The sequence below is a fragment of the Glycine max genome, chromosome 7 (assembly GCF_000004515.6).
Source record: "Glycine max cultivar Williams 82 chromosome 7, Glycine_max_v4.0, whole genome shotgun sequence".
In the NCBI taxonomy this organism is placed as follows: Eukaryota; Viridiplantae; Streptophyta; class Magnoliopsida; order Fabales; family Fabaceae; genus Glycine; species Glycine max.
In genome coordinates this window covers 13,830,261-13,840,425 of record NC_038243.2, presented here as the reverse complement: position 1 = coordinate 13,840,425, position 10,165 = coordinate 13,830,261, and the positions used below count along the sequence as shown (strand labels likewise).

Here is a 10,165-nt window from a genome sequence, read left to right as displayed (position 1 = left end):
TAAGTATGCACTTCTCTCAACTGATTTCTGATGTCATCTATTGTCTGCAGGGATCGCGCCCGCAAGACACCTAGTGGACCCGAAGAAGTCCAACAGGGTCTTGGAGTTGCCAGCTCTGATTACGGGCCTCTGTCAGTTCTACGGAGTGCCTGTCGCCCCCAGCAAGGTCATCAGGCCCCCTACTAATCGAGCTTTCATCAAGAAGTACTATGCCCCTAGGCAGGCGCAGGGTGAAACACCACAGCAGCTTGGGGATGGCCGACAGCGGGCAACAGATGCACCGCCACCACCTCTAGAGTTCACCTCAGCTCATCCACAAAAAGGTTAGAGCGTTGCCTACGACACATGGCCGACCAATAGGCGACCAAGTCCAAAGCCAAAGGTAAGCAAAGTACTAGGTCCGTGACCGATAAGTCATAAGGCGTCCAGCTCAAGACGTTAAAGAAGCACTACTAGGAGGCAACCTAGTACCTTTTAAATCTCTGCTTGTTATTTGATCACCTTTGTTTCTCAAGTCATAGTAGGACACACCTAGTTGCTCATGATCCTAGGAACTTAAATAAAACAAGCACAACCTCAGAAGGTAGTCATACCTCACAAAATATATGTATGTGTGTTTAGGTAGTGAAAATACCTTAGATATGCATGTATATAGCAAAAATACCTCACAAAATATATGTATGTATGTTTAGGTACCAAGATACCTTGGATATGCATGTATATAGCAAAAATACCTCACAAAAATATACACATGTTTAGGTAGCAAAATACCTCATGAAAAAAAAACAAAAAACAAAAACAAAAACAAAAACAAACAAGAACAAAAAATATATCTTTCATCTGAAAAGCCAACATGCTTTTGAGAAGAGATAACTTCCAGCTTTTCTTTGGAAAAAAATTCACTAATCATAACCAGTTTTTGAAAGAAAATGTGGGTAATACACCTGAAGGGTGAATGCTGTGAAAATTTTCCCGAACACCCAAAATGGACTTTGATGAATGCATGAATTGATAAAAGAAGATATTTTGGAAACATTGGGTTGACTTAAATAGGGAAAATGAATCTTGAGCCCTAGTATCACATGACCATAAAAACTTGATGTTTGAGTGTCCACATGGGTGCATGCATGACCAGTTCTGCATAAAATTTCCTAATCATTATTGTTGCATGTGTATCATGGAAATAATGTGGGGCATCCCCTTTATCCCCGAACCGCTGGCCAAACCCTGACATATATCATGTTCAGCCGTTCTACAAGCCTTGAGCCAAAATCCCAACTTACCATAAACCTTGACCCAGGGTGAGAATGTCAATCCTTGCCCAAGGAAGAAAACAAAAAAGAAAATTCCCAATCAAAGAAAGGGAGAAAGCAAAAAAGGAAGAAAATTCCCAATCGAAGAGTGGGAGAAAGCAAAAAAGAAAGAAAATTTCCAATCAAAAAGTGGGAGAAAAGCAAAAAAAAAAAAGAAAATTCCCGATCAAGGATTGGAAGAAAACAGAAGAAATATGCAGAACGGCTTTTGGACCAGACAATATCTGAACAAAACAAAATTGTCACCAAGTAAAAAAAAAAAAAGAAAGGAAACCATGACCTAAAGTGGCCCTCTCCCTTTGATTTCCAACCAAAATCCTGTGCGTCAGTGACTTATTCGCCTCACACTAAACAAAAACAAGGAAAAGGCCAAAAACACTCAAAGCCAAATTTCCCACCAAGAAAACAAACCATTCCCAAGAAAAAGTCCTATTGATCCATGATCACGCATGTAATCTTTGATTTGATAGGAAATGATTTGCAAAATCAAGTCATGACATATCTATGGTTCGGAATTAGGATAAAACACTTACCTGTGTGAGATTGATACACTTTGAGTGATTTTCTTCTATTTTTGTTGAACCAGTGCTTCCTCTAAATGGTCATTTAGAAACGAAATGCTAACATCCAAAATCTCATTTACGGTTATGAGAAAATTTCATCAGCATACTCTCCTTCCCCGATAGACACATTGTTTTTCATCCAAAAAGCATATGTTGCTCTGATCAGTTGGAAGTTTTGTCTCTTTACTAAAGCATGTTCGCATTTTAGTGAAGAAAACATCGAGACTATTTTTAGTCTCACAGTTATCAAGAACTACGTAGGTTTGAGTTCCTCATCACAAATTGAGGATACGTAGGAGCAAAAGCCCTACTTTTGTCGACCACCCCACCTTTTGTTACCGTGACCCAAGAGTCCGGTGGCATGCGAAGCCACATGACCATGGGATCCCCAGATTCATATTCTTTTTATGTTTCATCCTTTATCATTTACATGTTATTTTATTTCTATGACTTGAGGGACTAACGTTTGTTTTTGTTGTTTCGATTGTCATTTTTTTGTGCATACATTTTGTTTGGACTGTTGCGTTAGTGCTTACTTCGTTATTGTCGATAATGTTTGTTGAAATTCTGGAACTGTGTAGAGTTTTCATTTAGGAACGTCGTCCTAAAATAAAACGAACAAACATCATGAACACCAAGAATAGAAAACGAAAGAGGCGTTGTGAACAAAAGTCATATCTGTATATAAAGAAAGGAAAAGAGTTTTTGTATATAAAAAGTGTATGAAAAGATTTTGTGTGTATAAATAATGTGTGAAAAGAAATTCTTGTGTGTGAGCAATGAGTGTATATAAAGAAAATTTTTGTATAAAAAACGAGTGTATGTTGAAAAAGGGAAAAGAAATCTTTGAAAAGGAATAGAGGTTTTGTATAGACCATGTTGATATAAAGAGAAAGAGTTTTTTTTTTAAATGCGTGTATACAGAAAAAAGCTTTTCGTGTATAGGAATGTAGGTGTACAGAGAAAAAGCTTGTCTCATAGATAGCGATGAATGTGTAGTTTTTGCAAACATGCATAAGAAAAATGAAACAAAAAGGAAAGAGAAAGAAAGACCTCGAAGGTCGGCATGTTATGGTCATAGGAACCACAAATCATTCGTAGAGAGCAAACATATCTTTTGGAAACAAGAAGTTGACGCTAAGAGTTTATTTTCCAAAATAACCGAGATAAGAATGGATGAATTCGTTGAACCAATGAAAGAACATAATTTGGAAACGTTGGGTCTACTTGCGTAAATCCCAAGCCTTAGTATCATAATGCCATAAGCTGGATGCTTGAGTGCCCACCTAGCTGTATGCATGACTAATTTTGCACGTTGTTTCCAAATCATCATTGTTACGCGCGCCTCGTGGAAATAATATGGGAGTTTAACTCGAAACCGACACCCTGACACATGAATTTTTTTTGCCCCAAATATCAAAATCGTGCACGCACGGTGAAAAGACCATGTTAAGACACAACCTTAAGCTACCTTGAATAACGAATGATAAAACTCGAATTCCCAATCAAAGATAAAAAAAGAGGAGAGAAAGAAATGAAAAGGAAGAAATGAAAAGGAAGAAATGAAAAGAAAGAAATGAAAAGGAAGAAATGAAAAGGAAGAAACGAAAAGAAAGAAATGAAAAGGAAGAAATGAAAAGAAAGAAAAGAAAAGGAAAAGAAGGATTCCCGATCAAAGATCGGAAGAAAGTAAAAAGGAAAAAGATCGGAGGAAAACAGAATAGTTCCTGATCAATAAAGGAAACCAAGAAAGAGAACAGAAGGTCTTCGGACCAGATAAATTTTTGGCGAGGTAAATGACCGCCGGCAAAGGGAAAACCCATTTTGAAGTGGTTCTTCCTTTTGAAGTGGTTATCCAAAAACCAATGTTAACATGATATCGTTAACATTGGTTTTGTATTAACCAATTTAGTCAACATCGGTTTTTAAAAAACCGATGTTGATATACATTAATTAAAACCCAAAACTCTTTTTTCCCTCGAGCGCTTAGTATCGCAAACATAGCCTTCCTCTTCTCCCTTTCACCTGCAAGACCTGTGACCGCCATTTGTGACCTGTGACCGCTATCTCCTCGTTACCATCGTCACCGTTCACGACTGCCATTGGGGTTTGTGACCACCGCGAAGTGGAGCATCCTCCGTTGGAGTCCGACATCAATGCAAGGTACGTGTTTTGCTTCTTTTCTCATTTTTGTGAGCTTTTGCAAACCCTTTTCACCTGAGAGCTCTATCTCAACTCCGCCGTTCGCGGGTGGCACCATGATAGGGACTTTTGTTTGTGTTCCACAAACCCTTTTCACCTAAGTGCTTGTGGCCAGTCTCGCTCCCACTCACGGCCAGCCTCGCTCTACGTGGCCACTCTCGTAAGGTTAGTGTTCGTTTTCGATCTGGATGCATGTTTTGTTCATTGTGGAGTTCTTTTCTTTTTCCGCCTTTTTTTTGGTTGTTTGCTATCTACAATTTTCGTTGGAATGTGAATACATAAGGAGAAAATGGTAGTGAACCTTTCTGACTTTTGATCATGAAAAAGCAGAGGCACCACTTGCAAAACTGATTCCAGAAAACCTCTTTTGTGTTCTTTCACCACCACCACCACTCCTGCATGAAAAACTTAGCAAGGAGTTGATGTTCTCTTTGGGTCCACAAGTCACCCAACGAAGAACCCCAGACATCTCAAGAACAAGGTAATTTCCACTGTTGTTGGTGCAGCTAGCTCCACAAGTGAAAGTGCACACCAATGAAAAGAGATGGAAAGAAAGGATGAAAATTAAAGCTTATGAGAATGACTAAACTTGTGTTAGTAAAACTATGATGAGGTCTGATTTTGTTTCTGAGGCTATCAAAAACTTTAGAACCTGTCCAAAGATTTAGAGGAAATTGTGACTGTAATCCTATAGCCAACATATGTCAAAATGTATGGACAATGGCCTTGTAATCCTTAATGTGATTAACTTGGGATCAACATGTTTGTCTCTAGTGCACGACCCACTTAAGTCTCGGCCACTATTTTATTTTTAGGCAGAATTTTGTGTTTTTTTATAGTGGCCACAGAAAAAGGGCAACCTTACATTACATTTTACGTATGTGGTCCTATCTTTTGCTTTTGCTTGCGTAGTTGTAGAATGGATGGCTTAAATGTCTTTGTAATTGTTTTTGTAAGCATTACTTGTATAGTTGTAGAACTATTTGATTTATACCAGCAAGCTAATAGAGAGCACAAGCCAGATTGCAGCAACATATATTCACTAAAATACTCATACCAACACATAACTTGAATGTCAACTTGATCTCTCAAGATACATAAAAATTGGCCATTAAAACTGAGAAACTAAAGCTTGCTTTTATTAATAGCTACTAATAACCTGCTACAATTCTTCAATCCTGTAGAGAAAAAGATAATAGACACTAGTTTCTCCAAACCAAATACAACTTATACAACAAGATAAAGAAAATAGATTGGCCTACTCAGTCATATTACTAACAGTTAGAGCACCATTGCTAGTTTTAACATGTTAAGAGTCTTATGAGTTTTCCTTGCATTGCCTAGTGAGGCGATGAGCAGCAGTAACAACAGCTTCAACAACTGCTGCTGAGGCAATGCCCACTGTTAAAGGCAATATCTTGCAATAAAAAAAGAATGGGCTACTCGAGGTAATGACTATTATGGACTAGAAGCCAATCTAGAAAAGAGCTACAGGTACATGTCTATAAGAGTCATACAAGTAGAAATGGACTAATTATGTGGTAGAATCTAGCAGACCCAAAAGGAATGTGGTAGCACCATAGAAATGGACTGATTATGTCTTACAAGTAGATATATTATTGAGTTGGTTCTAGAAAGAATTAATTAGAATTCTAATAGGAAGGATCTATTATGTATAGACAGAATGGGCAGATGGCTATATATTGCATTTTATCAATTAATGAGAATTAAGTCCATTTCTATCTAATTACTCTTTCTTCTTTAGTAGGCCTATTCTGTCCTCAAATTCAAAATCCATTACACATCATGGCGTTCACCCAAAATATCCATAACATGAAGCTTAATTAATATGTTGATGTTGTCTTTCAATTTGCATAATCAACAATGTTGCTTCTACTCAACCCAGATGTTATGATCTGCTTAAGTATAAGTAGATCACAAAGGGGGGGGGGGGGGGGGGGGAGAGGTCCTAGGCTCCTAGCATTTTATTTTCTAGGAAATGACAAAGAAGAAAATGTTATTTTCAAGTACTAAAGATGATACAGTGTAAGCTGGCTTTTTGCCACTACTTGCTTTTTGCCACTATCTATTTGGCAACTGCGTAGAGTGTTGTGTGTCTTGTTTTTTGTGTATTGTTATTAAGAAGTCAGTGTGTCAAATAATCAATTTCTTTGGAATAGTAAGTCTCTTTCCAATCCTGAATGAGAATTGAGAACACATTTTCAGTCACTTTGAAGTTTCTTATTATATATGAAAACTGGGAACTAATAGCTACGTGATTAAGAAAATTGTATAATTCTGCTTAGCAAATTTGCTTCTGAAATGTTTTATCATGAAATTTCTAATAACTAGTGCAGCTACTTTATAATTGTAATTGTAATGAAAATAATTTTCGTGTTAAACAGTTAAGATGCTCAGCTCAGATTAACTAGTCTAATAATTTACCTTTATATATATATATTTTTTTGTATGCCTTGGCCGATATCATATATTTTGCAGTTACGCTCCTCATTTCGTTTTAGTGTCCACTGTAGTTGAATACTTGATGAGGTTGTTTGTATTATTAATGGCTTGGGCTGCTTGGCTATATATATTTATCATTCCGTAATAGTTTTGAAGATATGTTATTTTCTATATCCTCTTTATCCTTCTTATTAGTTTATTCTTTTTCTCCAGGAAATTAAAGTTCTTAGCAATCTAAAACATTCAAACATCGTACAGTATTTTGGCAGTGAAATAGTAAGCAATCTCCTACTTCATAATTAGCTGCTCAAGATTAATAATCATTATTTTGTAACAGCCTTAAAACCTTAACATATGTGCTTGTAGGTTGAGGACCGTTTTTATATTTATCTGGAATATGTTCATCCTGGTTCAATTAATAAATATGCATGTGATCATTGTGGTGCCATAACAAAATCTGTCATTCGGAATTTCACTCGCCATATTCTCTCAGTCTGGGTTGGCTTATTTACATAGCAAAAAACAATTCATAGGTACATTCACAAGCTTGAAGTGCTTTACAATAACTTGAACTCAAAATCTTTTGAATGATACATACGCAACTACTTCATTTTTGTTGGAAAAATGATTATGTTTTCTAGAATTTTTAGTTCATTTTAGATTTGGAACATTTTGTCATATGTTTAATTCATTATTGGATCTATTTATTGTACCAATTTGGTTTACATGTGAATTATTGTGAACCGAGCTTTGTTGCTGCAACAATGTCATAAAAGCTTTATATTGTTGAGAAGTCAATCTCATTTCAGCATTATGTGTATCTTGACATTGTTCTAGAACAACACTATCTCCTTCTTCCGTCGACACATTCATGTTGTTGATGCTTGAGCCTTGAGGCTTATAGAGCTTATGTCTAGGAGGGTAACCATGTCTAGCAATGATTTAAGAGTGAGGGTCTGCCCTTCGCATAGTGATGTAGGCCTAAAACAGGCATTTATAGAAAGGCTAAATCTTTTTGGCATATATTTTTAAAAGGAAATCATAGGACTTGTTTTCTGTGAGACTAAAAATGTAAGCTATAATTTGTCTTTGGATTATATAAAATTCAAATTCGAAGATGGAAAGCTCATCAAATTGAGAGTCACACTCATGTTACTAAGAGAGGAGAAAAGTAATTTCAATGTTTTTTTCTTCACTTACCTTGTTACTATTGCTATGTTGTTTGTTCACTTCATTTGTTATATGCTGCTAAAGTCTAGTATTTGGTAAAATATATCTTCTTTCTGATGGAAGAATAAGTTAACAGCGCAAACTGCAATTAACCTATCATCTAACTAATTTTCTTCTTTTCTTTTGGCATAAACACCCTTAGACAAATGTTGAAGTAAATTTTGAGGAATTTTCCAACCTTTCCATATGCCTTACATTTTGCAAGACATTCTGCAATAAAAAGCTAGTAGTATCCAGAATTTATGCTTTGAAGTAATATACATTATCATTTTCATTTTCATTTGGGAAATACAACAATGCTCTTAATTTGATTGTGAATTCATACAGGCATACACTGTCAAACCTAACCTATTGGAACATGGAAAACCTCTAGAGAAAATTGGCACTATGACAGTTATAGATAGCATTGCTCCAAACTTACTTACCATTGACAATGATATGCCCTCAAGAGCTTGACTAGAAAGAAAGATGTGGCCAAAATTTTAAAGTTCACCCGGAGCAGCAGGGTTTACATAGTAAATTTGTCCATAGTTATATACTATGAGCATGAATTACTAAAATGTAAATAATAGACCTAAAGAACAAAAGTTACTAAAATGTAAGTTAGCTTCATGTCTAAGCTTCATTTCGTCTAACCTAGGTCTGTGTTGTTTTGGTTAACCCTAGGTACATTTCGTGGTGACCTAATCAAGGTACGAGGAAAGCTTCAAGTCTCTGCGCCATTGTTTTAGATCTCACTGCCATTGTCACAGTTTGGGTTCTAGGTAAGCTTGGTCTCTTTTTCATTTCTAGTTTAGTTAGGAAACATCTTCAAGTTGTCTTTGTTAAGAGTTTGATTTTTCTAGCAATCTATTACTAGTTTGGTTTGTTGCAACCCAACCTAGATATATGAGCATGTTTAGATCGACTAGTGTAGCTGAAAATTTGGACATTAAAAGTTCATCTATACGATGCTTCTTTCCACTCTCTTTTAACTTTGTATACATATTGATGGTCTAAGCTTAACTGTAAAAGACCATGGATGACACTGTAAAAGACCATTTGAAATTTCCTGCTCATGAAATCACTAAAATCTTTAAAGCCATTTCATGCATATACTTGGGGCGAAGTCTCTTTGATAAATCTGGCATAAATTAAAAAAAAAATGAAAGAAAAGGGTAGTTCCCAATGCAACATTCCAATGACTTTTTCTTTTCAAAATACAAATGGACAAAAATGCCCTAGTGAGTTAGCCTAGGCAGAGTTCAGTCCCCACCACAAGGCCCTTCATTTCCCTCCAAAAATTTGTTTTTCGCTAACAAAATAATGAATTGCCTTCCAATTCAATCACCTGAGTTGTGGGGTCAGTAAGTGCTTGCAGCAACTACCTTTGCTTTGTTTAATTGATTTTTTTTTTAACCTTGGTTTGGTGTTGTGAGAGGTACACTCGACACTGTAAAATAGTTTTACCAATCCTAAACCCTGGAACTACTATGACAGCAACTTGTGGATCTGATTCCACTTCTAAATAGAGGAAGATTTCATCATTTGAACTTTCCATGTACACATCAGAGAATCTGCACCCTTTCCCTACTTGGAAGATTGAAGCCTGAGGCTCATAGGAGAAGGCCAAGCAGTGTAGAAGCCACACCCTCTTGTGGCTAGGACTTAATCCTGTTATATGAAGATTATCAAGAATGGATAGTTGGCCACTTTGATTTAATCTATTCTTGATTGCCTTGTTTTGCCTATTAGCTTCCTCCAACTTCTCCTCATGAAAAATTATGTTGGAATCCTTGAGACTCACCTGTGACTCCAACTTCTTCCCCTTCATCTCGTAGGTTTTGATCACACCCTGCAATTCCTTGGATTCGGCCTCGAGTATTGCAGTCTTGGGTGAAGGATCAAACTGTTTCTTCAAGTAACATTGCTTTAGCTCAGATAAGTTCTTCAACTCAGACACTAGCAATTGATCAGGGCTTCAATGCCATCAGGGTCAAAAGGTGACTGAGCATATTGCAACTCAGCATATGCAACTTTAATAGTTGAAATGCTAGCAAAAACCTTTGCCAAAAGAGCTTCATTGGCCTCTGTCTCTTGAAGGTCTTCATCATCATCTTCATTGAATGAATCAGACCAATTTAGTATAGTCTTACTCTTACCAGTGTTCCCTTCATCCTTGAGATTTGCATCAGATATAATCTCAACCATTGCGATTATCAATATTAGTATAGAGTACACTGCATTCACTTTAGAGGGTCAAATCCAACGGTAAAAAGTAAAAACCCAGTTTCTCACTACCCAGCATACACTGTGTCCATATAATTACTGAGTAAAATGCTTAAATCTAAAATAACATTCAAAACACCCCATTGTTATAATGATCTCGTACAAACTAAATCAAACCCCAAATTC

At 36.5% G+C, this 10,165-nt stretch overlaps 1 pseudogene; it reads right to left on the bottom strand.

Annotated features, from left to right (window-relative positions):
* Window positions 1-4,394: 4,394 nt before the first annotated feature.
* On the bottom strand, window positions 4,395-9,961 carry LOC100812964 (uncharacterized; annotated as a pseudogene).
* Between the last annotated feature and the right edge of the window lie 204 nt (window positions 9,962-10,165).